This window comes from Mirounga leonina, unplaced genomic scaffold, assembly GCF_011800145.1.
Source record: "Mirounga leonina isolate KUSES-001 unplaced genomic scaffold, KU_Mleo_1.0 Mir_173, whole genome shotgun sequence".
NCBI classification, from domain to species: domain Eukaryota; kingdom Metazoa; phylum Chordata; class Mammalia; order Carnivora; family Phocidae; genus Mirounga; species Mirounga leonina.
The window spans coordinates 7,776,018-7,801,590 of record NW_023270447.1 but is presented as its reverse complement, the minus strand read 5'-3'; the positions used below and the strand labels follow the sequence as shown (position 1 = coordinate 7,801,590).

The 25,573-nt window shown below is 34.4% G+C and overlaps 1 long non-coding RNA gene across 2 annotated transcripts in view; it reads left to right on the top strand.

Annotated features, from left to right (window-relative positions):
* The window catches only part of LOC118019072, a 52,468-nt gene that overhangs the window by 6,643 nt on the left and 20,252 nt on the right, over positions 1-25,573 (top strand). The window contains exon 1 of one of the 2 annotated variants that reach the window (XR_004681551.1): positions 25,333-25,346. The exons of the other annotated variant lie outside the window; for it this stretch is intronic. This is a non-coding gene — a long non-coding RNA (uncharacterized LOC118019072). Of the gene's footprint in view, positions 1-25,332; positions 25,347-25,573 lie in introns of those variants that run through there. 2 annotated transcript variants of the gene reach the window in all.

Genomic DNA, 25,573 nt, shown 5'->3' with positions numbered 1-25,573 from the left:
CCACGTTTGGCTCCACAGTGGACATGGAGCTAACTTTAGAAAACAAACAAACAAAAAAACCCAAAAAAACAAAAACCCTGAACTAAAGCTTAAATTCACTCAGAACGTAAGAGTAATTTGAAGACAATATCCATAATAGAGGCATTATAGACCTTAAATGATTTTGTAAAAGAAATGTGTATTTACAAGGAGATTAGTAAATGCTGGAAAATGAAGTTATTTTTATAGATTTTAATTTAATTGTATAAATTTTTGATAGTTTGTGTTTTCACAGTACTGTGGCATTTAGATTTTTAAGCTTTGTAGAATTGCTAGCTGAATTGAAATAGATAGCTTAGGTTCTCTGATTTCCATTTAAATGCTCAACAAACTGTCTCAAAGAAGTGGTGTTGCATGGTTTATAACAACTTTAAGAGATTTGCAGCTGTGCTATGAATACCTCCAATTATACAAATATGACTTTCAAAATTACTTTTTGCTATTACCTGGACAAGTTAATATGGAAGGAAGTGGTTTGCCTAGATATAGGAAGCTAATATAGATTTGAACATTTGATATATTCAAATAACCTCCTGTACAAAAGAAGGAAAAATTGCAGCAACTATTTATTACAGATAAAACTTAATTAAAAAGAAAGAGTTGAGTTTTCAGGATTATTATTATTTTTTTTTTAAATTTCAGAGCCAGATATTTTTATTAAGTGGCAGGGAGGTCAATTAGAGTTCTCAATATTATCTATTGAATTTTAGATGACTCCATGTTTAGTTTTGGTAAGAAATTGATTGCATGGGAGGGCAGAATCTAGAATCATATAATCTTATATCAGGAAGATAGCTAGCTGTCATCTAGTTAGATCCAAACTCTGAAGGTGAAGAAATTATAGCTTGAAAAAGTTAAAGAGAAACAAACAGTCTGGGAAGGTGGGTCTAAATCGAGTGCTGCAGCAGATGTGGAACAAAGAGGTATTGGCTTCCCATCACTGGGTAACTACAGGATGTAGGGGATAAACCATTAGGGGAGATTGGATATAAAACGAAAGCAAAGGCAAAGCTCAAATACCATGAAAAAAATTACAAAACTGTAACAGAAGCAACTCTCTTAGCTACAGGGTAACAGATTAGGTATTAGTTGGACGAATGCCAGTTCTTATTCTAGAATCACCAGATTTTATAAGATTTTAAATATTACAGGTTGTATAATTAAGAGATACATTTGGTATTTTTCCTTACTAAAAATAGATATCACCGTTTATGGAATTCATTCTCTTCTATAAAATTGCACATTAATCGCTAACAGTTTTGTTGCCAAATTGAGAGACAGAGAGATGCATGGGTTTGGAGGAAGGAGCAGGGTTGGGGGAGAAAGAATAATTATCCATGAATAAAGATATTTATGTTATCTCTTAAAGTATCACTTTAAAGGTTAAGAGAGTTGAAAGCAGACTAAATTTCAAAAAACAAAAGAAAATGGAGTAAATAAATTAAAATCTAGCTGTATAGTGACTCATTATTCAGTCATTAAAAAGCATGGATTCAAAGAATTTATAATGACTTTGGAATAAGATAATTTATAATAAGCAGGAAACAGATGCTTAAACATATATATAATATAATGTAAGTAATATAGTATTACATAATATATGTGTATATAAGATGATACAGAAAAAGGGAAATCAAAAGCAAAGTTAATAATCTGCTATGATTCCACTTAATTTTGATGTTCCCCCCCCCATATCTCCCAACTTTTAAACTTCTTTCAAACAATGACTGTTTATTGCTTTTATTATGCTCGGTACTTGTATCATTTAGGTTTTAGTTACACAAATAACTTCAATAAAATGTATTTAACATAAAGAATAGCTAACCAGGTAAAAAGGGGTTAACTAGAGAAAGGGGTAAAAGTAAGCTCTAAGTGTAATGGGTTAACAACTACAGAAGGCTGTGCCACCCCTAGGACTGGGGAAGTTTGAACTGTGAACCAACTCAGAATTTAGGGAAACTTCTCTCCTTTTCCGCCTCTCCCAATGCTGAGATTCATTTCTCTGGGGAGTTGCTGCAGATACGTGCCTTCCCATCCCCATCTCCCCCTGCAGTGAAGAATAGACTTGCTGGAGACTGCTCTCAGATACATGAAAGCTGCCAAGAAGAAACTTTTTGTAGACCATCAGGAACACACAGAGAACCATATTTTCAGCCATTTGTTGCTTGGGTGAGGGAGGGCAGGGAAAATGAAAGTCATCTTTTCCTTCTCTAGTTTTGTTTTAAGTGATTTAATACGCAGTTAATAAATATGGAAAATATGAAAATGGGAAACATAGAAATGTGTCTTTTAATAATTTTTTAATTAATGTATACAACCTGGAGTTAAACAGTTTTAACTGTTATCTGGAGTTAACATCTGGTAGAGACAATAAATCGGTGCCTCGTACATTCATACATTGATATGACTATTCTCAGTCTAATGATTAAGTAGTGGATGCCTGCTGACTTTATTAAGGATGGATTAATGTGTTTCAAAATGCAAATCTAAAACTACAACTAAAAACATTGTTGTGTTGCTTTTGTCCAATTTTTTCTTTTTCTGTTGCTACATTTGATATTGTTTTCATCCTAAAAATATGTATAAGCATTACTTGTGACATAGCTGATTCTCATGGCTAAAATTTTGAAATAGAAATCTAAAATCCTTGTTAATTTTGAACTGTTAAATATTTCTCTAGTTTTTTCCTTAAATCACATTAAAAATAAGCTGTAGTTTAATATTAACTTTGTTTTAAAGTTTTATACATTGTTCTTTTACATTTGAATTTTTATATTGATAGATATAGTGCTAGATATTAAATAAGTATGTTTTTGATATGAGTGAAAACCAATAAAAAGAAACAAAAAAAATTTGAGGAAATCCAAATTGAAATGATTATAACCAGCCCCAGTTCTTTACCCTCTAGGTTCATTCTTTGTCTTCTTGGTTTGTGTATTGTTTCTTTTCTTTTTTTTTGTCTTGCTTCTGGCTTATAAATGTCTTTTACTGTCAAGAGGGAAAGTGCCTCATCAACGAACAAATTTCCAGGGGAAAAATGTTCTATTTTTCTCACCAAATTTCTATGTAGTGAGGAATTTCTTCTTTAATCTCTCTCTTTTCTACTTAATCTAGCCTAGGGGAAAAACATACTTCTTTAATTTTCTGTATTAAAATATCAAGGGATTTAGGAAGGGGTTTATATTCAGCAGTCTTGAGAGAGTAAAGAACCTCTTAGATTATTTTAAAATTATGAATAGACATGAATTATAAGCAACTTAATGTCTGAAAATATCTGTTATAAAAAATTTTTTTGGAGGATAAGGCTTTATTTTTAGGGATAATGATGGCTAAATTTCTTATCAACAGCATAATAAAATAGCTCCAAAATGTTGAAATATACTGGGCTTAACAGCATTGATGAAGGAATTAAAAAATTTAATGAACATTTTTTTATTATGTTAATCACCATACATTACATCATTAGTTTTTGATGTAGTGTTCCATGATTCATTGTTTGTGTATAACACCCAGTGCTCCATGCAGAACGTGCCCTCCTCAATACCCATCACCAGGCTAACCCATCCCTCCACCCCCTCCGCTCTAGAACCCTGTTTGTTTCTCAGAGTCCATAGTCTCTCATGGTTCGTCTCCCCCTCCGATTCCCCCCCCTTCATTTTTCCCTTCCTGCTATCTTCTTTTTTTTTTTTTTAACATAATGTATTATTTGTTTCAGAGGTACAGGTCTGTGATTCAACAGTCTTACACAATTCACAGCGCTCACCATAGCACATACCCTCCCCAATGTCTATCACCCAGCCACCCCATCCCTCCCACCCCCCACCACTCCATCAACCCTCAGTTTGTTTCCTGAGATTAAGAATTCCTCATATCAGTGAGGTCATATGATACATTTCTTTCTCTGACTGACTTATTTCGCTCAGCATATTACCCTCCAGTTTCATCCACGTCATTGCAAATGGCAAGATTTCATTCCTTTTGATGGGTGCATATGAACATTTATCATTGTTCAAGCCTACACTGGGTCACAGAGAACAAAATGGTCAGTTTTCAAGAAGCTTAAATTTTAAAAAAAGAAACTTTTTGCCCAGTTTACTTACCCTTTTGCTCTTGTTGATTGCTTTTTTGATTGCTGAATTAAATATTGTAGAAAAAGATTAAATTAAAAGACTGATGACTGGGATGAAGAAGAGAACTAGACATGTTGTCATTGGTATTGCTTCTTTTCCTCTCTCTTTAGTGTTCCAAAATTAGGGCTCTGTAGTCCAGCCAAGAGTCTAGTCTGGCCCCACAGATGGGAGAGTGATAGAGTTGGATTTTAAGGCAGAGGAATGGGCAATTTCCCTTGTTATTAGCTAGAATTTTGTAAAAGTAACTTGCACATCAGGAAGATAAAAGTACTTGTTATTCCTTTTATTGTCTAGTAAACATTTAATCTAATTGTTGATTTGGGTTGAATCATATGCACTAAACCTCATTGTAGTTTCCATATCACTTTAGTTCATATTATATGATTTAAATATTCTGTAGATTAAAAAAAAATCTCCTTTTAAACATAACAACTGCATGCTGGGAGAAAAAATATACACTGGAAAACATTAAAAAGTTTTTAGGGTCCATTAGTTTAGGCCTCCGGCACACAAACGTGCACACCCACACAAAATCCCACTGTATTGGGTCCTTTTCATTTTTTATAGAAATTTAAATTTTCAAAAAATTTTTGCATATTTTATCACTGGAAAAATGGAATAGAAATATAGAGCAAAACAAAAGTGTTAAGATAAAGAAAATGTCCTTTCCAACTAGCTTCTATTAAAATATCTGTTCCATTCTAAGTAAATGATTATGAGATAATAGAAATTTTCTCTCCTCTCCAGGATGCCTTTCTTGTTTGAGGTACTCTGACAAATGCTACTTTTCACTATTTAATTGATTTTCCTTTTTTTTTTGTTTATTGAGCCTGTTTTTGGCAGCCTTTCTATTTGCTTATGTTAGCAGTACTTAGAACCAATTACTACTTCCTTTACAAAATTTTGTAAAGCATAGAAAAATGTTTAAAATATAGTGGCTGTTTAAAAGTGCTGATGATTGTTAGTTTAATAAATAAAGGAAAGTTGACTCTTTTCCTTTAATAAGTTATTTTAAAATGTCCTAAAGGAGTCAAAGTACTTTATTTTTCTCATTATATCTTTATATGGTATAGATCAAGGTGGGAGCGATGGGGTGACTGGGTGATGGACACTGGGGAGGGTATGTGCTATGGTGAGCACTGTGAATTGTGTAAGACTGATGAATCACAGACCTGTACCCCTGAAACAAATAATACATTATATGTTAATAAAAATAAATGAATGAATACATAAATACATAAATAAATAAATACATGGTATAGTCAAGAGAATTCGTTAAGAATAGCGAAATATGCATACAGTTATATTGAAATATCTTGTCACAAGATGGCGCTGCTGTTTCAAATATGAGGCTATCTATGTCCAGCACTTTTCTTTTTTTGGGTGATCTTTTAAAATGTTTAAAATGTTTTAAAACTACTTCATACTACTTTAAGGATCTTAGATCTCAGATAAACTTTTTTTTTTTTTTAAAGATTTTATTTATTTATTTGCGAGAGAGACAATGAGAGACAGAGAGCATGAGAGGGAGGAGGGTCAGACGGAGAAGCAGACTCCGTGCGGAGCAGGGAGCCCTACGCGGGACTCGATCCCAGGACTCCAGGATCATGACCTGAGCCGAAGGCAGTCGCTTAACCGACTGAGCCACCCAGGCGCCCCTCAGATAAACTTTTAAAGAGAAACATTCACAACTAATGTTGCCTACTGGCTATAATTTTTATTTTTTGCAGATTTTTTTTTCTTTTAAAATCAAGGCATGTTGAAGTTCCCAGTCTCAAACATCCAGCTTTGATTAAATTTAGTTATACTAATATAATCTAATACTCTGGGGCAAAAAAATAAGCAGACGGACATTCCAGACCATAATACGTCTATTTTTTTACTTTCATTTCTTTATCAACTTGTTAAGAAAATAATTGATTCCATTTTTCTAAATGTCATTATCAGGGTGTGACAGTCAACTTTTGTCCAAGTTAGTAATGATTAATTTTAGGAAAAAGGAAATATTTAAGATTCTGAATTGGTATTTTGGAAAAAAAGGAGTATCACAAGAGCTTATTAAACGTATCTCATATGCACAAGTTGAAATAAAAACCGAGTAAAATAACATCATATGTTCTTATATTCTTTGTGAGAAACATTCATTTAGGCTTATTTTCACTCTATAAATAGTCACGGTTTTTATAGTTATAGCTATAATTACAGTGTATTTATTTTTTACATGGAAACAGTACTCTCAGAATAAAGTATCTGAGCTACAGAAGCCAAAGGTGAGAGGTGGTGCTCATTAAGCAGGCTGAGAAGACAAATAAGGATAAAAGTTTGCTAAAGGCAAACAGTCACCTTCACAAGTGTAAAGAGAAAAAGAATAATACCAAAAACAACCTTCCTGCCTGAAGTTACCAAGAGAGATGGGATTAGTTTAAAAATATAATTTTAGAAAAGATAGCATAACAGCTTTTAAGCTTAGCAAATTGTATCTTCTCAAGGGATAATTAAGTTAGGTCTCAAATCCTAAATGAACCTGCTTGCCATTTATAAAGCGCTTGTGTTCTTGTCTTTGGATTTAATTCATGATTCAGTCATGCTAGCATTTGTGGACGATGGCAGTCTCGTAAGCATACCTTCTGCAGTTAATCTGCAATGAGCCAGTCCTCTGAAAATTCTTTTTATTAGTTACTTGGAAGTAAGAAGGAGGAAGAAAAAGAAGAGGAGAAGAGAAGACTGTATAGTTCTACATGAAAAGACAAAACCCTCCAGTTAGAGATTCCAGCAGTAATGTTACCTTATCAGAGAGCCCCTTCCTTGACTGCTCCTCGCTCTTTACCCCAGTGTCCTAATAGGGCAGATATGGACTTGTATTTTGCCTGTCTCCCTAACTAGACTATAAACTCTGTGGGAGCAGAAATACTGTTTTGTCCACTGTTGCATCCTCAGTGTCCATTCAGCACATAATAGGTATCTCAATAAATATTTGTTTAATAAATGAATTTTTATACATGTGTGTAGGGATATGATTTTTTTAAAAAAAATAATAAGCAATCTGTAGTAGCTATTTACTAAACATGAATTTGGCGTACTATTATTAGACAATGCCTAAAGTCTGGTTTTACATGACCAGAGCCTTGGAAACTTGTGTTGTTGTCGTTGTTTTCTCTGATTAATCTGTGACATAGAACATATAAGACATATGTAGAAGTTTGGTGAATCAAGATATTTGGGGTGTGGTCACCAAGGGGACTCACCAAGGGGCATTAACTTGGTAAATTCAACATATTTTTGGCCTGATTTCAGCCTTAGGCAAACAGTCAATCAATCTTGTTATTCAGTCTTCTTACTGGAGATTATATTATTTCCAGAATAATAATTTAAACTACTCTAACTTCTCAAACGGGCATACTTGCTCCTGGGGATAGCTGGCTGAGTGTTACAGCCAAAGTACTCCCGGGAGAGGGTTGGGGGGGCGACTGAAGAAATGTATGGATAAAGTGAAGCAGAGTGCTTCAGCCTAGGCCTAAGCATAAGTGTGTCTTCCAAACATTTTCTCTATATGCCTCTATGGACAGAGTTTGGATATTATAGCTTGAAATAATTTACCTTGAATTCTAAGACTATAACTAAAATATGTTTACACACTTTATAGTTTATAACATATCTATGTTTCTTTTATAATAAAAATAATGTTCTGACCTTACTGTCAAAAGATGATGCTCTGGATTGCTGTTCTCTCCCGTGGCTTCATATCCCACTGACACACAGCACTCAGCTTGAAATGTGGCTTACACCATCATTCATCCATTTATGTATTTGTCCACCTATTATGTGCCCAGTACTGTGCAATATGTTTGGGAGACAAACTAATAAACAAATTACAATGTGATAAATGCAATGATAGAATTGGATACAGGCTGGTATGAACATTGGAGAGGGGGGTGGTATGTAGCCTCACTTAGCAGAAATTTTATCAGGAAAACCTTCTTAGATGAGTAGGATTCAAGTGGAGAGAGACAGATAAAGGAGAATAAAGGAGGCATGAAGAGAAAAATTAAGTGTATTTGCAAAATCCATCTCCAAAGAGGTATGCATGTTATTGTGATAGATACATCAAGAGTCTGAACCAGAATACCCCGGAAAATACTTAAATGAGCACTATTGAAGTCCGCTTCCCCCATTTTTTTTGTCATTTCAATTAAAAATCTGACATTGTTAAATGGCATTTTTTTTTTTTTTTTTTTTTAGAAATGTTAATACTTTAGTCTTGCTGGCTAGGAGTTATTTAGCATTTTCTCCATTGCTTGTAAGATACTCTATCAATATCTTAACCGTTCTTTTTTTTTTTTTTTTTTTCTGAAAAGACAGAAGCCACTTTAAATGTATCCGTCAGTTGTAAGATGCCCCAGATTTAAGAATGTTAAAATGTTTAAAGGGTATCAAATAATGAAAGAAAAAAATGATGCTCCTACCTGAATTTATTACCAGAGCATATCTCTGCCCTGATTATATATGGCTAACTTTCAGAGGGTAAAAGTACTTAATGCTACTTCTACACTAGGCTTTTATTTGTCATTGTTAATATATGTTTATCTTTCAAAAATTCTCCCTCTATAACTGCATCTTTTTGTGTGAAAGCATTGAGAAAGACAAAGAAGAACATATAAGGAAGTAAACTTATGTTGAAATTTGGAAATTTGCTGTCTTGAGATTATTGTTGGTTCTTCCATATATCATTATGTCATCTTAAGCATTAAAGGTAATGGAATTCAACACATAAGGCATAAAATTAAGCGTAGATGGAAGTAACTACCTTTTCTCCCACCCACCTTTCCCAGTTCACTGATGTAGTCAGTGTCACCAAATATGCCTTCAAGAGACTCTGATTATCTTAATAGGTCCCAAGCCAAACCCTAGTAAAGGATATAGCATCACCAGAAGAATTGCTGGAATAAAAAATCTTAATATCTGATCCTCAAATAAATAAAAACAGTCTAACTCATTGGATTATCATCGTGTTATGTCAAATTCTAAGATGGTTTCCCAAGATTTTCTCTCCCTAAAATAGCGACATATGGATATTATGGAATAGTCACTCTCATGATTAGGTTATGTTATATGCCACAGTTGACCTTAAGAAAGCAAAATTATCCTAGAGAGAACTGATCCAACAGGTAAGTCCTTTTTCATAAAGAAAGATTTCAATGTGAGAGAAGAATTTGATGTGAGGGGGATTCTCTCTTGTTGGCTTTGAAGATGGAAAGGACTATGTGCAAGGAATGTGAGGTCTTTAGGAGCTTAGAGCAGGCCCTTGCTGATCCAGGAAGGAAATAGGGACTTCAGTCCTATTACTTCAAGAAACTGAATCCTGCCTCAGACACATAAGCTCAGAGGAGATCCCTAACCTCCAGTTGAGCATGCAGCTCAACTGAAACCTTGATTTTAGCTTTGATTTGAGACCCTGAACGAAGAGCCCAAACTTGAACAACTCACCTACAGAACAATAAATGCATATTTTTTTAAGTTTGTGGTGATTTGTTATGCAGCAACAGAAAAATAATATAATCATGAAGACCAGTCTAATTTACTTGTACCTCCTCCCTGATGAGTACCAGCATCTCATCACATGCAGCCACTTCTATTAGGATTTTCTCAACCAAAATTCTTTTCCATCTTAGAATAATAATAATAGTTACTCTTGATTGGTCACTTTCAACATCCAGTACTGAAATATTCCTGGATTATTTCAATCAGTTGTTTCATTGACCCTATGTTCAAGATGTTATTTACTATTACAATTTTACGGAAGAGAAAACTGACAGACTTTTGATGTTACTATTGTTTTGGGGTTCCGTGAACCACATCCATATAAGATGGCAAACTTAATTGATAAATATTGTGTGTATGCTGACTGCTTCACTGACACACACCCACCCACACACCCACACCCACACCCCCCCACACACACACCACACAGACTTTCCTGAGCATATATACATACACATATATGTGTGTGTATAATTTCTGAGACAGTTTTATAAAAATTAAGTCATTTTGTATAAAGTTGTTTCTTTTCTTTATCCCTCCAATATATAGCAAAACAGAATCTTGTGGAATATATTAAGGGTGTATTAAGGTCTTTGGCCTTTATTATGAGAACAGTGAAGATTATTAAGCTGAAAACGTGACAAGATCAGCTTTGTATTTGAAAAGTTACCTTGGTTGCAGGATAGAAGAGAGCTAGAGTTGATAAGGAGGACCAATTAGTCACTTACTTCGGTGATCCAAGCAAGGGATGATAATGATTTAGATTAGAATAGCAATAGGTGGTGATGGTGGGAAGTCAGTAGATTCAAGAATGAATATATAGGAAATAAAGTCTAAGTTTTCCTACGTTTTGGCTTGTGGAACAAGATGGGTGTTTGTTTCATTTGCTGAGTTGGTGCTATTTTCTTTCTATTTCTCCCCCTGCTCCAAAAAGGGCCAAGTTGGAAGGGAAGATCATGAGTTCAGTTTCATTGTTAGGTAACAGGAATAGTAGCACAATCTGGTAAGAGGGCCAACTCACAGGTGGTATGGCCGGCTCTTCATCTACTGTCACTCGTAAGCATTTGAGGAATTCTTCAACTGCCCTTAAGTGCTCATTCTTACGGGCTTCCATTGATTTTTAACTTCTCTCTCCTTGAGGAAAGAGATGGATTTCTGTCCTCTCTGTACTGGATTCTATCTCATCTTAGCTCTGCTTGGATGATTTTCTATCCCAACCAAAATGGTCTTGCTATCCAAACTGTAATAATATTTTTAAGAAATACATTACAGAAGTCTTTACTTAAGATTTTATACATTTTTTCTGACTATAAAAGCAATACCTGTTTAATTAAGAATATGTGTACAATATAGAAAAGAATACAGAAATAAATAGAAACCATTATAGTTGTACTATCCAGTCACACAGTCTGAATGAAGCCTCCTTGAATTGTTTAATTTGGTATCCTAGATTGATATCTACTATCAATTGAGGTTTTTCCTCCATTTTTTAAAAACAAAACACTGAAGAAAAAAAGAAAATATACTGTATATGTATTCATTTATACATATTTTCCCCAGTGAATACAGTTTGAAAATCTCCCCAGTTTCATTTAAATTTAGCTACAACAAAGAAGCTTTAGAGGAAAACCCATGTACTTAAAATGTACCAAAGTACAAGTGATAAAAATCCTATTTTTACAAATGAAATATTTCCATTTCCTATGCCTGTAAAAGTGTGAGTCAAAAAGTGAAATTGCAATAAAATGCATTAAAAACGTATCACAGAAATTGTCAGATTGTGAAATGGTCAAATAATGAAAGAGAAAAGTGGCTAGAATTTGGGACTAGCTAGTAGGAAATCTGAACTTTATAATTCCTTCTATTACTTACAGTTCAGAAAGCAAATGTACCCAGGGTTAGCAAGTAAGGCCTTTATTTCTGTTAGCTACTCTTATTTCTTCTTATTTTTTTCCCCCAAAATTGGGCTATGGGGCTAGAGATAAACAGTATTTAGTGAGAATCAATAATATGTCAGATAATATGATATAATTTTAAAATAGTTTTATAATAAAAAATGTCCAGCACACACAGAAGAAGGGTGAAGAGTGTAATGAACTGCATTTACCCATATCCCAGCTCTAACAATTATTATTATTTTACTAATCTTGTTTTAGGTATTGCTGCCTCCTCATTTTTTTGTGCTCTAAAGTATTTTAAAGCAAATTCCAGATATAATGTTATTCCCATTCTGAAAACCACCCAATTGTGTTAAAAGTTACAAATATAGTATATTAGTTTATTACTTGAGACAAACTTCTACTGAAGACAGTGCAACAGGGGCGTCTGGGTGGCTCAGTTGTTTAAGCATCTGCCTTTGGCCAAGTCATGATCCTGGAGCCCTGGGATGGAGCCCCGCATTGGGTTTCCTGCTGAGTGGGGAGTCTGCTTCTCCCTTTCTCTCTGCCACTCACCCTCTCTCATGCGTGCATGCTCTCTCTCTCAAATAGATACAATAAAAAAAGACAGTGCCACATAAGTCATAAATGCATATGAAATGCATCAAAATATTTCCAAAATATTTTATATTTTATAATGTCCTATAATAACATATGAAATAACAATCTACTTGATTCTGCAGAAATTTATCAGTGCCTTTTACTGGTCTGGGAGACAGTGTGGCTTCCAAAATAAATTTTGAACTGGTTTTGAAGCCTAAGTTACTTAACCTTCATGGTACTGTGTTAATTAGGGTTCTTTGTGTGGCAATGACCTATACTAAACTTAGGTCAGCCAAAGCAAAAGAGGAAATTTATTTGAAGGATGTTGGGGTATTTAATGGAATAAACAAGCACTGGGCAAGAGGTTCAGGGACTCAGGGGTCAGAGACTTGAGTCCTGATGGAGCTTTCATCTCTGTTTCTCTTTAATGGCCTCTCTTGTTGTCGAGAAGTTTTCTCTTAAATGATAGAAAACACTGATGTTAACAGTTTTAAAACTTAGAGTTTATAAAAATCTAACACTCTTCATAAAGATACCAACTTCTGGAACAATCAACTGTGGTCAGGGGTAAAATGAAAAAATTTAAAAATACAGAAATAGAAATCATGTTGATGGGGTGCCTGGGTGGCTCAGTTGGTTAAGCGACTGACTTCGGCTCAGGTCATGATCCTGGAGTCCTGGGATCGAGTCCCACATCAGGCTCCCTGCTCAGCAGGGAATCTGCTTCTCCCTCTAACACTACCCCCTCTTGTGCTCTCTCTCTCACTCTCTCTCTCTCAAATAAATAAAATCTTTAAAAAAAAAAAAGGAATCATGTTGATGGAATAGGTGAAATGTAGGTCTCAGGAAAGCTGGGAGAAAGGATGTTGTGCAAACAATCACATACACATTCTTTGTGGGGACTAAATGATTTTATCTGTAAAATGAAATCTTTGAATTACATGATTGCTGAGGTACCATCTAGTTCTGAATATATACCTCTTCCAAAGTCCCTAAAAATATCTGTAGGAAGTTTGTTACTTTGGAAGGACAGGAGAAACTATAAATAAATAACAAAATGTTGTATAATATGAGTTTATCTGAAGTTCAAGACTACAGTGTGACATTTTAAAGCATATATTCTAAGGTGACAAGCAATTAATATGAAACTCTAATAAGAGAAGAACCCAAAATGAGATGATTTCATTTGGCACTAAATACATATGAACTGTGCTGTCATACTGACATTCCCCAACATTGAAATTATGGCAAAGTAAAATAAAGAATGAGATATTTTTTTATGTAAAAAACAAGAGCCTATTTCTCATCTCTAGTAATTCATATTTTGAAGTCTCAGCTTTGGTCATTTTTAAACTTATCTAAAGCTTCTTTATAAGCTTAATGCTCATAACATAGCCTAAAAATTTATTATGTTTTCACATTGAAACCCCAATATGATTTTTTTTTGTATAGACATTTTATTTTATGTTATTTTATTCAGTTATTATTTGTTGAGTGTCCAGTGAATATGTTAGGCTCTGATAAACAAAAAACATCTTCAATGTACATAATATTTCTCCTTATTTCTTTAAATTTTAGTATGGAAACTTCAAACTAGCACAAAAGTAGAGAAATTGATATAATGAACTCTTATATACCATCACCCAGCTTCAGTGATAATCAACCCAAAACTCTTTTAATCTGCTAGACACAATGCAAACATCCCATTTTCCCTGTCAAAATGTTATCAGGGAAAGCCAATAACAAAAGAAGGTTCAAATAAAATCCAGTCTCATAACATGATACAAAGATGTCCAGATTTCAATAGAAAATCATTCATTGTACCAAAAAGATCTAAATTTTAGAAAAAAGATGTCAATAGATGTCAACAATGAGATGACAGAGATGATAGAATTATTTGACGAAATTTTAAGCTTTTTTAAGAAGATTTATTCATTTGAGAGAGAGAGAGTGGGGGGCAAAGGGGCAGAGGAAGAGAATCTCAAGCAGACTCCCTGCTGAGTGCAGAGCTCAGTGCAGGGCTTGATCTTATGACCCATGAGATCCTGACCTGAGTTGAAACCAAGAATCAGATGCAAAACTGACTGAGCCACACAGGTGCCCCTATTTGACAAAATTTTAAAGCAGCCATGATAAAAATGTTTAAACAAGCAACTAAAAATACACATAAGGCAAATAAAAAAGGAGAATGTTCAAACTATATGAGGCAAAAACTGATAAAATTGCAAGGAAAAATAGGTGAATACACTATCATAGTTGGAATCTTCAATATCTCTCTATCAGAAATAGACAGATTCAGCAGACAGAAAAATCAGTAAGGACATAGTTAAATTCAACAACACCATCAATCAACTGGGTATAATTGACATCTATAGACTACTTCATTCAACAAGAGCAGAACACACATTTTTTTCTCAAGCTAATGTGGAACATTCACCAAGATAGACCATTATCTGGGTTACAAGACATATCTAAAAAATTTAAAGAATAGAAAACTACAGACCTATATTTCTCATGTATATAGATGCAAAAATCCTAAACAAAATATTAGCAAATTAAATCCAACAATCAAAGGCAATAATATAATATAGCAAAGGCAATAATATAATACAACAAAGATTGTCTCCTTAACAAATGGTGCTGGTACAGCTAGACATTCACATGCAAAAAAAAAAAAAAAAAGGAAGGTAGATACAGATCTTACACCCTTCACAGAAACTAACTTAAAAAGAATCATAGACCTAAGTGCAAAATAAAAAAAATATAAAACTCTTAGAAAATAACATAGGAGAAAACCTAGATGACCTTGGGTATGGCATTGCCTTTTTAGATACAACACCAAGGAAGGATCCCAAGGAAATAAATAATTGATAAACTGGACTTCATTAAAATGAAAAACTTCTGGGATGTGGAGAAAAGGGAACCCTTGTGCACTGTTGGTGGGAATGCAAACTGATGGGGCCCCTGTGGAAAACAGTATAGAGATTCCTCAAACAGTTAAAAATAGAACTGCCTTACAATTCAGTAATTGCACTACTGGGTATCACCTCCAAAATACAAAAACACTAATTCAAAGGGATACTATATTTATAGCAGCATTATTTACAGCAGCCAAGTTATGAGGCAGCCCAAGTGTTCATCAAGTGATGAATAGATAAAGAAGATGGTATATATATATATATATATACACACACACACACACACAAAATGGAATATTATTCAGCCACATAAAAGTATGAAATCTCATCATTTGCAATGACATGGATGCAATGACATGGATTTCACATAATGCTAAGTAAAATGTCAGTCAAAGAAAGACAAATACGATATGATTTCACTCATATGTAGAATTTAAAGCAAAACAAACAAGCGAAGGGAAAAAATAAGACAGAGTGGGAGAGAGAGAAATCAAGAAACCAGACTCAAATATAGAGAACAAACTGATGGTTACCAGAGGAGAGGTGGGTGGGGGCTGGGTTAACTAGGTGATAGGGTTTAAGGATTGCTCTTGTAGTACTGAGCACAGGGTGATGTATGGAAGTGTTGAATTACTACATTGTATACCTGAGACTAATATAACACTGTATGTTAACTAATGGGAATTAAAATAAAAACTTAAAATAAAAAAATAAAAGTGCACTGGTGTAAGATTGTGATTTGGCTTTTTTTTCTCTATTTTTCTTGAATTGTTGGTCTGCTCTTGGTAAAAAATTGTAAACACAGTTTGTCTTTATCTGCCCAGAAAACAAAGTTTCCATATTTTGTCTTTATCCACTGTCTGACTACTTAATAAGGTTAAGTCTCCTCAATATTAAAGAGTTAAGTTTTGCTAACAAGTATGTACCCTTCTGTATTTGCCTTTAGAATCTCTTATTGACACCTTGGTTAAACAGATAACTAAGTTATCTCACCAGAAGATGTACCTTAAAAGAATAGCTAAAGGAAGTTCTCTAACAGAAAGGAAATGATAAACTAATGTAACTTAGAAAATCAGGAAAGAAGAAAAAACACAGTAAGCCAAAATTAAGGATAAATACCCTGGGCTTTTCTTCTCCTTTTGAATTTTAAAAAGTATAGTTGATGCTTTTAGCAAAAATTATATCTGATGTGGTTTTAAACATGTACAGAGAAAATATTTAAAATGATATGCTATAAATGGAGAAGGAGGGTAAAAGAACAATAAAAGAAGTAATATTTCAATACTGTACTAGTAAAATTTAATGCCTACAGCAAAAATTACAAAAACTATGTAAAGAAATAGATTTAAAAACATAGATAGATAAAAATGAAATTCTAGAAAAGGGTCATGTGACTCACAAGGAGGCAGAACAAAATGAGGCAATTTCTTGAGTCTCTGAATTGAGGCAACTAGAACAATGAGAAACAGAACAAACAGAAAACAAAAATAAAATGGCTAACTTAAACTCTAATGTATTAATACTTACTTAGTATAAGTAGTCTGAATACATCAATTAAAAGAGATTTGCAGAATGGATTTAAAAACATGACCCAACTCTGTTGCCTACAAACAACTCATTTCAAATACAAAAATATGGGTAGAGGAAGATGACGACAGAGTAGGAGGAACCTAGGCACGCCTTGTCCCAGGAACACACCTAGATAACTATTAAATCATCCTAAATATCACAGAAATATGTGAAACCTGACAGAACAAACTCCACAATGAAAGCAAGAGAAGAGGCCATATTGAAGAAGGTAGGAAGGGTGAAAACTGGGTTTAGGGGAGAAATGGATCATGGGTACTGTGGAGGGGAGGGAGCTGTGGTCAGGGAAAAGGGTGAGAGAGGGAGGAGCACTGATGGGAAGGCACAAGAATGTTTCCCCAAAACCACTGGCTTGTAAAATAAGAGAGGCTGAATTTCATGACTTCTTGCAACAAGTAGGGTTGAAAGCCTAGAATTTAAAGGTCAGCAGGCTTGGCTGGGATAGAACCCAGAGGGCATCCTGTTGAACCTGGAACAAAGGCAGGCAAACAATGTGGCGGCAGAAAGCATGGAAACAGTGATCTGAAGAATGTCTGGGACACACAATGGGGAAATTAGTCGCTCTTTTCAGAGCACATCACTCAGAGGTAGCATTCAAAAAGACACCTCTCTGGGAACAAAGTTGCTGGCTGGTGTCATTTTCCTCACCCACCCCAGCATAAACACAGAGCCACCTACAGGAAGCAGAGCATCAGAGACACTGGCTGCCTAACTTGCATACATGAAGCCCCACCCCCCTGCACTCCAGTGGAAATGCCTTCCTCAGTCACACTTGCTTCAGTCCCAGCACACTGGGTTCCACCCAAGAAGGCACAGATAATTCATATCTATCAATAATCACTCTGAATGTAAGTGGACTAAGTGCTCCAATCAAAAGACATAGGGTATCAGAATGGATTAAAAAAAAAAAAATAAGACCGATCTATATGCTGCCTACAAGAGTTTCATTTTAAACCTTAAGACACATGCAGATTGAAAGTGAGGGTATGGAAAAACATTTATCATGCAAATGGATGTCAAAAGGAAGCCAGAGTAGCAATACTTATATTGGACGAACTAGACTTTAAAACAAAGACTGTAACAAAAGACAAAAAGGGCACTATATTATAACAAAGGGGACAATCCAACAAGAAGATATAACAATTATAAATATTTATGCATCCAGTATGGGAGGACCCAAATATATAAAACAATTAGTAATGAACATAAAGGAACTATTTGATAATAATACAATACTAGTAGGGGACTTTAACACTCCACTTACATCATAAAACAGATCATCTAAACAGAAAATAAATGAGCAAACAATGGCTTTGAATAACACACTGGGCCAGATAGACTTAAGAGGATTTCACCCTAAAACACAGAATACACATTCCTTTCAAGGGCACATAAACATTCTCCAGAATAGATTACATAGCAAGTCACAAAACAGGCTTCTACAGATACAAAAAGATTGCAATCATACCATGCACCATTTCTGACCACAACACTCTGATATTAGAAGTCAACCACAAGAAAAAAATCTGAAAAGACCACAAATACATGGAGGTTAAACAACATACTATTAAACAATGAATGGATCAATCAGGAAATCAAAGAAAAAATTTAAAAAATACATAGAAACAAATGAAAATGAAAACACAAGGGCCCAAAACCTTTGGAATGCTGCAAAAGTGGTCCTAAGGGGAAGTAATAGCAACACATGCCTACCTGAAGAAGCAAGAAAAATCTCATATGAACAACCTAACCTTACAGCTAAAGGAACTAGAGAAAGAACAACAAATGAAGCCTAAAGCCAGCAGAAGGTAGGAAATACAAAAGATTAGAACAGAAATGAATGATATAGAAACTAAAAACACAATAAAACAGATCAACAAAACCAGAAGCTGGTTCTTTGAAAAAAAATTGATAAGCCTCTAGTCACACTTATCAAAAAGCAAAGAGGACTCAAATAAATAAAATCACAATGAAAGGAGAAATAAACAACATCAGAGAAATACAAGCAATTGTAAGAGAATATTGTGAAAAACTGTACGCCAACAGATTGGACAACCTGAAACGGATAAATTCCTAGAAACATATAAATTACCAAAACTGAAACAGGAAGAAATTGAAAACTCAAACAGACTGGTAACCAGCAAAGAAAGTGAATCAGTAATCAAAAACTCTCAACAAACAAAAGTCCAGGACCAGAATGGCTTCACAGGTGAATTCTACCAAACATTTAAAGAGTTAATACTTATTTTTCTCAAACTATTCAAAAAATAGAAAAGGAAGGAAAACTTCCAAATTCATTCTATGAGGCCAGCATTACCCCGATACCAAAACCAGATAAAGATACCACTAAAAAAAAGAGAGAACTACTGGCCAATATCCTTGATGAACATAGATTCAAAAATCCTCTGTAAAATACTAGCAAACCGAATCCAACAATACATTAAAAAAATCACTCACTACGATCAAGTGGGATTTATTCCTTGGTTGTAAGGGTGGTTCAATATTTGCAAATCAGCCAACATGATACATCGCATTAATAAAAGAAAGTGATCATTTCAATAGATGCAGAAAAAGCATTTGACAAAGTACATCATCCATTCCTGATAAAAACCCTCAACAAAGCAGCTTTAGAGGGAACATACCTCGACATTATAAAGGCCATATATGAAAAACCCACAGATAACATCATACTGCATGGGGAAAAACTGAGAGCCTTTCCCCTGAGGTCAGGATCACACAGGGATGTCCACTCTCACCACTTTTATTCAACATAATACTGGAAGTCCTAGCCACAGCAAAACAGACAACAAAAAGGAATAAAACGCATCCCAGTCAGCAAGGAAGAAGTCAAACTTTCACTATTTGCAGATGACGTGATAATATATTTCAAAAACCCAGAAGACTCCACCAAAAAACGCTAGAACTGATAAATGAATTCAGTAAAGTTATGAGATATAAAATCAATGTATAGAAATCTGTTGCATATATACCAATAATGAAGCAGCAGAAAGAAATTAAGGAATCAATCCCATTTACAATTACACCCAAAACCATAAGATTCCTAGGAATAAACCTAACCAAAGAAGTGAAATATCTAACTTCTTTGACATCATCTATAGCAACTTCTTTCTTGATATGTCTTCTGAGGCAAGGGAAACAAAAACAAAAATAAACTATTGGGAATTCGTCAAAATAAAAAGCTTCTTCACAGTGAAGGAAACAATCAACAAAACTAAAAGACAACCTTCAGAATGGGAGAAGATATTTGCAAATGACATATCTGATAAAAGGTTAGTATCTGAAATATATAAGAAACATAAAATTCAACACCCACAAAAATGAATAATCAAGTTAAAAAATGGGCAGGAGACAGGAGTAGACATTTTTCCAAAGAAGACATCCAAATGGCCAACAGACACATGAAAAAATATTCAACATCACTCATCATCAGGGCAATACAAATCAAAACTACAATGAGATACCACCTCACACCAGTCAGAATGGCTAAAATCAAAACAACACAAGAAACAGGATTCAGAGAAAAGGGAACCCTCTTACACCGTTGGTGGGAATGCAAGCTGGTGCAGCCACTCTGGAAAACAGTATGGAGATTTTTCAGAAAGTTAGTATAGGACTACCCTATGATCTAGAAATTACTCTATGAGATATTTACACACAGGATACAAAAAATACTAATTCGAGGGGATACATGCACCCTGACAATGTTTATAGCAGCATTATCAACAATAGCCAAATTGTGGAAACATCCTGTGTCCATCGACTGATGAATGGATAATGAAGAAGTGGTATATATAAAATGGCATATTACTCGGCCAAATACAAAATTACAGGCTGTCTTACAATAAAAATAAAATAGATAAAAGAAGGGTGCCTGGGTGGCACAGTCATTTAAGCATCTGTCTTCAGCTCAGGTCATGATCCCAGGGTCTTGGGATCAAGCCCTGTATTGGGCTCCCTACTCAGCAGGGAGCCTGCTTCTCCCTCTGCCCCTGCCCTGCCCTCCATTCATGCTCTCTCTCTCTTTCAAATAAAAATAAATAAATCATGTTAAAAATAATTGAAATCACACAGAGTGTGTTCTCTGAACACAGTGGTATCAAATTAGAAATTAATAATAGAAAAGTAACAGGGAAATCTATAATAATTTGGAAACAAAACACATCTAAATAATCTACAGGTCTGAAAATGAAAGTCTCAAGGGAAATGTAAAAGAAAAAATACATTGAACTGAATGAAAATGAAAATACAACAGCATCAAAATTCATTGGGAAAGCTAACTTAGTGCTGACAGGTAAAATTCTCAATTCAATAATCTAAGCCCTACCTCAAGAACCTAGAAAAAAGAAGAGGTAAATAAACTGAAAGTCAGCAAAAGGAAGGAAATAGTAAATATAAAAGCAGCAATCAATATCAATAGAGAAAATTAATGAACTAAAGAGCTAATTCTGTGAAAAGATCAATAAAATTGACAACTATAGCAAGACTGACAAAAAAGAGAAAAGATAAATTACTAATATCAGGAATGAAATAGAGAATGAAACAGATCCTGCAGGCATCCAAGTGATAAAAGAATACCATGAAAAATGCTGCCCCTGTAAGTTTGACATCTTCGACAATTACAGACTAGGTTTTTGAAAAACATAGTTTGCAACTCACCAAATATGAAATAGATAATTTGAATGGCTCTCCAACTATTAAGATAATTGAATCTATAGTCAGAAAGAAATCTCCAGGGCCAGGTCATTTCACTGGAGAATGCTAACAAATATTTAAAGAACTAACATTGATTCTACACAATCTTTTCCAGAAAATAAAAGAGGAGGGCATACTTCCCAATTCAATTTTTAAAAAGAATAATATTAACCTGATTCCAAAACCAGACAAGAAGAATACAAAAAAAAGAAAAAAGAAAGCTACAGACCTAAATCCCTTATATACATATAGATGCGAAAGCCCGTAATAGTGTTTTAACAAATAGAATTCAGCAATACTTAAAAATAATTGTACATTAGGACTACCTGGGATTTATTCCAAGGTTGTGAGGCTGGTTCAATATTTGAAAATCAATCACTGTACTACCCCATATTAAGCAGGCTAAAGAAGAAAACTCACACAGACATATATAAATCAATGCAGAAAAGTCATTTGACAAAATTCAACACCCATTCATGATAAAAAAAAGTCTGAGAAAATATGAGTTGAGTGGAATTTCAATTGAATAAAAAGCAGCTACAAAAATCTATAGCTAACCTACTCAATGGTGAAAGATGGAATGTCTTCCCCTTTAAAATCAGATACAAGGTGGGGCACCTGGGTGGCTCAGTTAAGCGTCTGACTCTTGGTTTTGGCTCAGGTCATGATCTCGTGGTTGTGAGACGGAACCCTGGTCTGTACTCAGCATGGAGTCTGCTTCAGATTCTCGGTCCCTCTCCCTCTGCTTCCTCCCCACTTGTGGTCTCTCTCTCTCTAAAATAAATAAATAAAAGCGAAGGAAAAAAAAATCAGATACAAGCCAAGGATGCCTACTCTCACTACTCTTCTCCAACATGGCGCTAAACATTCTAGCCAGTGCAAACAGGCAAGAAAAGAAAAAACATACAGATCAAAAAGGAAGAAATAAAATTGCCCTTATTTGCAGATGACATGATTATCTACATAGAAAATTCCAAGGGATCCACCAGAAAATTTCTAGAACTCATAAATGAGTTCAGCAAGGCCATAGAAAACAAGATAAACACAAAAATCAGTTGTATTTTTATATACTAGCAATGAGCAAGTGAGCAATACCATTTATTGTTGTTTAAAAAAAAATTTGTGAAATATAACAAAACATGTCCAGAACATGCATGCTGAAAACTACACAGTGCTAATAAAATAAATAGAAAAAAAATCTTTAAAAAATGGAGAGTCATACTGTATTCAGGAGTTGCAAGACTAAAAGTAGTAAATATATCAATCTCTCCAAATTGATAAACAGGTTTAATGCAATTCCTATCAAAATTCCAGCAATACATTTCATTAATATAGATTACATTGTTCTAAAACTTATATACAAAGACAAAGAATAGCTGAAAACTGTCTTGATAAGGAAGAATAAAGTGGGACTAATTATCTGACTTTAAGATTTTTTATATACTACATTAATCAAGACTCTATGGTATTGGCAGAAGGACAGACACATTTAATGTCATTCAACAGAACAGAGAATCCAGAAATATCTTACACAAATATGCTCAACTAATTTATGATGAAGGTGAAAAGGCAACTGGATGGAAGAAAGTCTTTTCAACACATGGTGCTGGAACAATTGGACATCCATAGGCAAAAACAAATAAACAAGTAAATCAAAGAAAGAAAAAGAAAAGAAAAAAAGAGAATTATCTCAGGATGGAACAATGACCTAAGCGTAAAAATGCAAAACCACAAAACTTTTAGAAAGACATTAAGAACAAATCCTAAGGCTCTAAAGCTAGACATAGAGTCTTTAGATATAATATCAAAAAGACAATCCATGAATACAGATTTGGTAAGTTGTCTTCATTTATTTTTATTTATTTATTTTTTAAAGATTTTTATTTATTTATTTGACAGAGAGAGAGAGACAGCTAGAGAGGGAACACAGGCGGCGGAGTGGGAGAGGGAGAAGCAGGCTCCCGGCTGAGCAGGGAGCCCAATGCGGGGTTCGATCCCAGGATCCTGGGACCATGACCTGAGCCGAAGGCAGATGCTTAAGGACTGAGCCACCCAGGCTCCCCAGTAAGTTGTCTTCATTTAAATTAAAAAAAAATTCACTCTGGAAAGACCCTGTTAAGGGAATGAAGCGATGAGCTACAGAGTGGAGAAAATATTTACAAACAAATTTCCAATAAAGAATTACAATGTAGAATATATAAATAACACTTAAAACTCAAACAAATAAATAAACAAAAAAACAACTCGAAAGTTAAAACAAACTCCAATTAGGAAATGGGCAAAAAAAAAAAAAAAAAAAGAAAGAAAGAAAAGAAAATGGGCAAAAGACATGGAAAGAAATTTCTTTAAAAAGGATATGCAGAGGGGCACCTGGGTGGCTCAGTTGGTTAAGCGACTACCTTCGGCTCAGGTCATGATCTCAGGGTCCTGGGTCCTTACTCAGTGGGGAGCCTGCTTCTCCCTCTCTCTCTCTACCTGCTACTCTGCCTGCTTGTGCTCTCTCTCTGTCAAATAAATAAATAAAAATTCTTAAAAAAAAGGATACACAGAGGGCAAGTAAGCACAGAAAGAGTTCAACACCGTCATCTATTAGAGAAATGCACATTAAAACCACAGTTAGAGATCACTCTATGCCTACAAAAATGTCAAATATAAAAAACAGTGACAACACCAATGCTGGTGATGATGCAGAACACCTAGTTTGTTCGTATATTGCTGATGAAAATAAAAAAATAGTACAGTCATTCTTGAAAACAGTTTAGTAGTTTCTTATAACATTAAACATGCAACTACCATATGATCAAGCAATTACACACGCCTAGGCATTTATCCTAGGGAAATGAAGATTTACATTCATACCAAATCTGTACAAAAACGTTTATATCATTTTTATTCCTAATAGCCCCAAACCAGAAACAATGGAGATTGCTCTTCAATGGGTGGTAGTGAAATGAATTGTGATACCCTCATGCCATGAAATATTACTTAGCAATAAAAAAGAATAGACTATTGATAATAAACCTACAGAGAATTATGCTGAGTGAGAACATTATTTATGAGATATTTTTGAAATGACAAAATTATAGAATGAAGAACAGATTAGTAGTTGACAAAGGTTAAGGAGTGAGGGAAATAAATATGGTTATAAAAGGATAACATGAGAGATCATAGTAGTGATAGAAATATTCTGTATCTTGACTGTATGAATGTTAATATTCTTCATGAGTTTTTATTTTTTTTTTTATTTTTTAAAGATTTTATTTATTTATTTGAGAGAGAGAGAATGAGAGACAGAGAGCATGAGAGGGAGGAGGGTCAGAGGGAGAAGCAGACTCCCTGCCGAGCAGGGAGCCCGATGCGGGACTCGATCCCGGGACTCCAGGATCATGACCTGAGCCGAAGGCAGTCGCTTAACCAACTGAGCCACCCAGGCGCCCTGAATGTTAATATTCTTGTTGTGATATTGCATTGTAGTTTTGCAAGAGGTTCCATTAGGCGAACACTGAAAAGAGTACACAGGAACTCTGTGTATTATTTCTATAAAAAGTTTAATAAAAAAAAGAAAAAACCTGAGAAAGAGAGGAAATCCTGTCCTTGGAAAATGAAACCTGATTGGTTTGTTGTTTTACTTTCAGGATAAGCCACATAGTATGGGCAATCTTTTTTCATTCAGTAATATTCAGTTATTCTTGTCCTTGATAGGGTAAAAAATGTCAAAACTATTTTTGCATCTCCTAAGAAATAACATTATTACTAAAGAGGTTTGGATTTTGTTTTTCCCTGCTGAATAAAGATGAGTAAAATGTGATTCAAATGAACTAAAAATGGATTTTCTGTTTGTTTGTTTGTTTATAGTCTTCTGTGCGGTATAGAGCATAACAGTAGCTGAATTTTATTTAGTAAATAGGTCACTGGGAATACTATACCTCCAGAACTGAACTGTAAGTCATCTGCATTTTTCTATTAAATTTTATATGAAATGCATATTATAAAATTCTATTTGTGTCACATAAAGTAGTTTGATAATGAGTAATTTCTTAAATAGCAAAACTCAGGAAAAGGCCTTATAAAATCTATTGGAAATTCAGCAAAGTATTTGGAGGTTTAAAAATGTAAATTAGGATTAGACCATTGCATTTTCTCTTTTAAAAAAATTTTTTTTTTTATT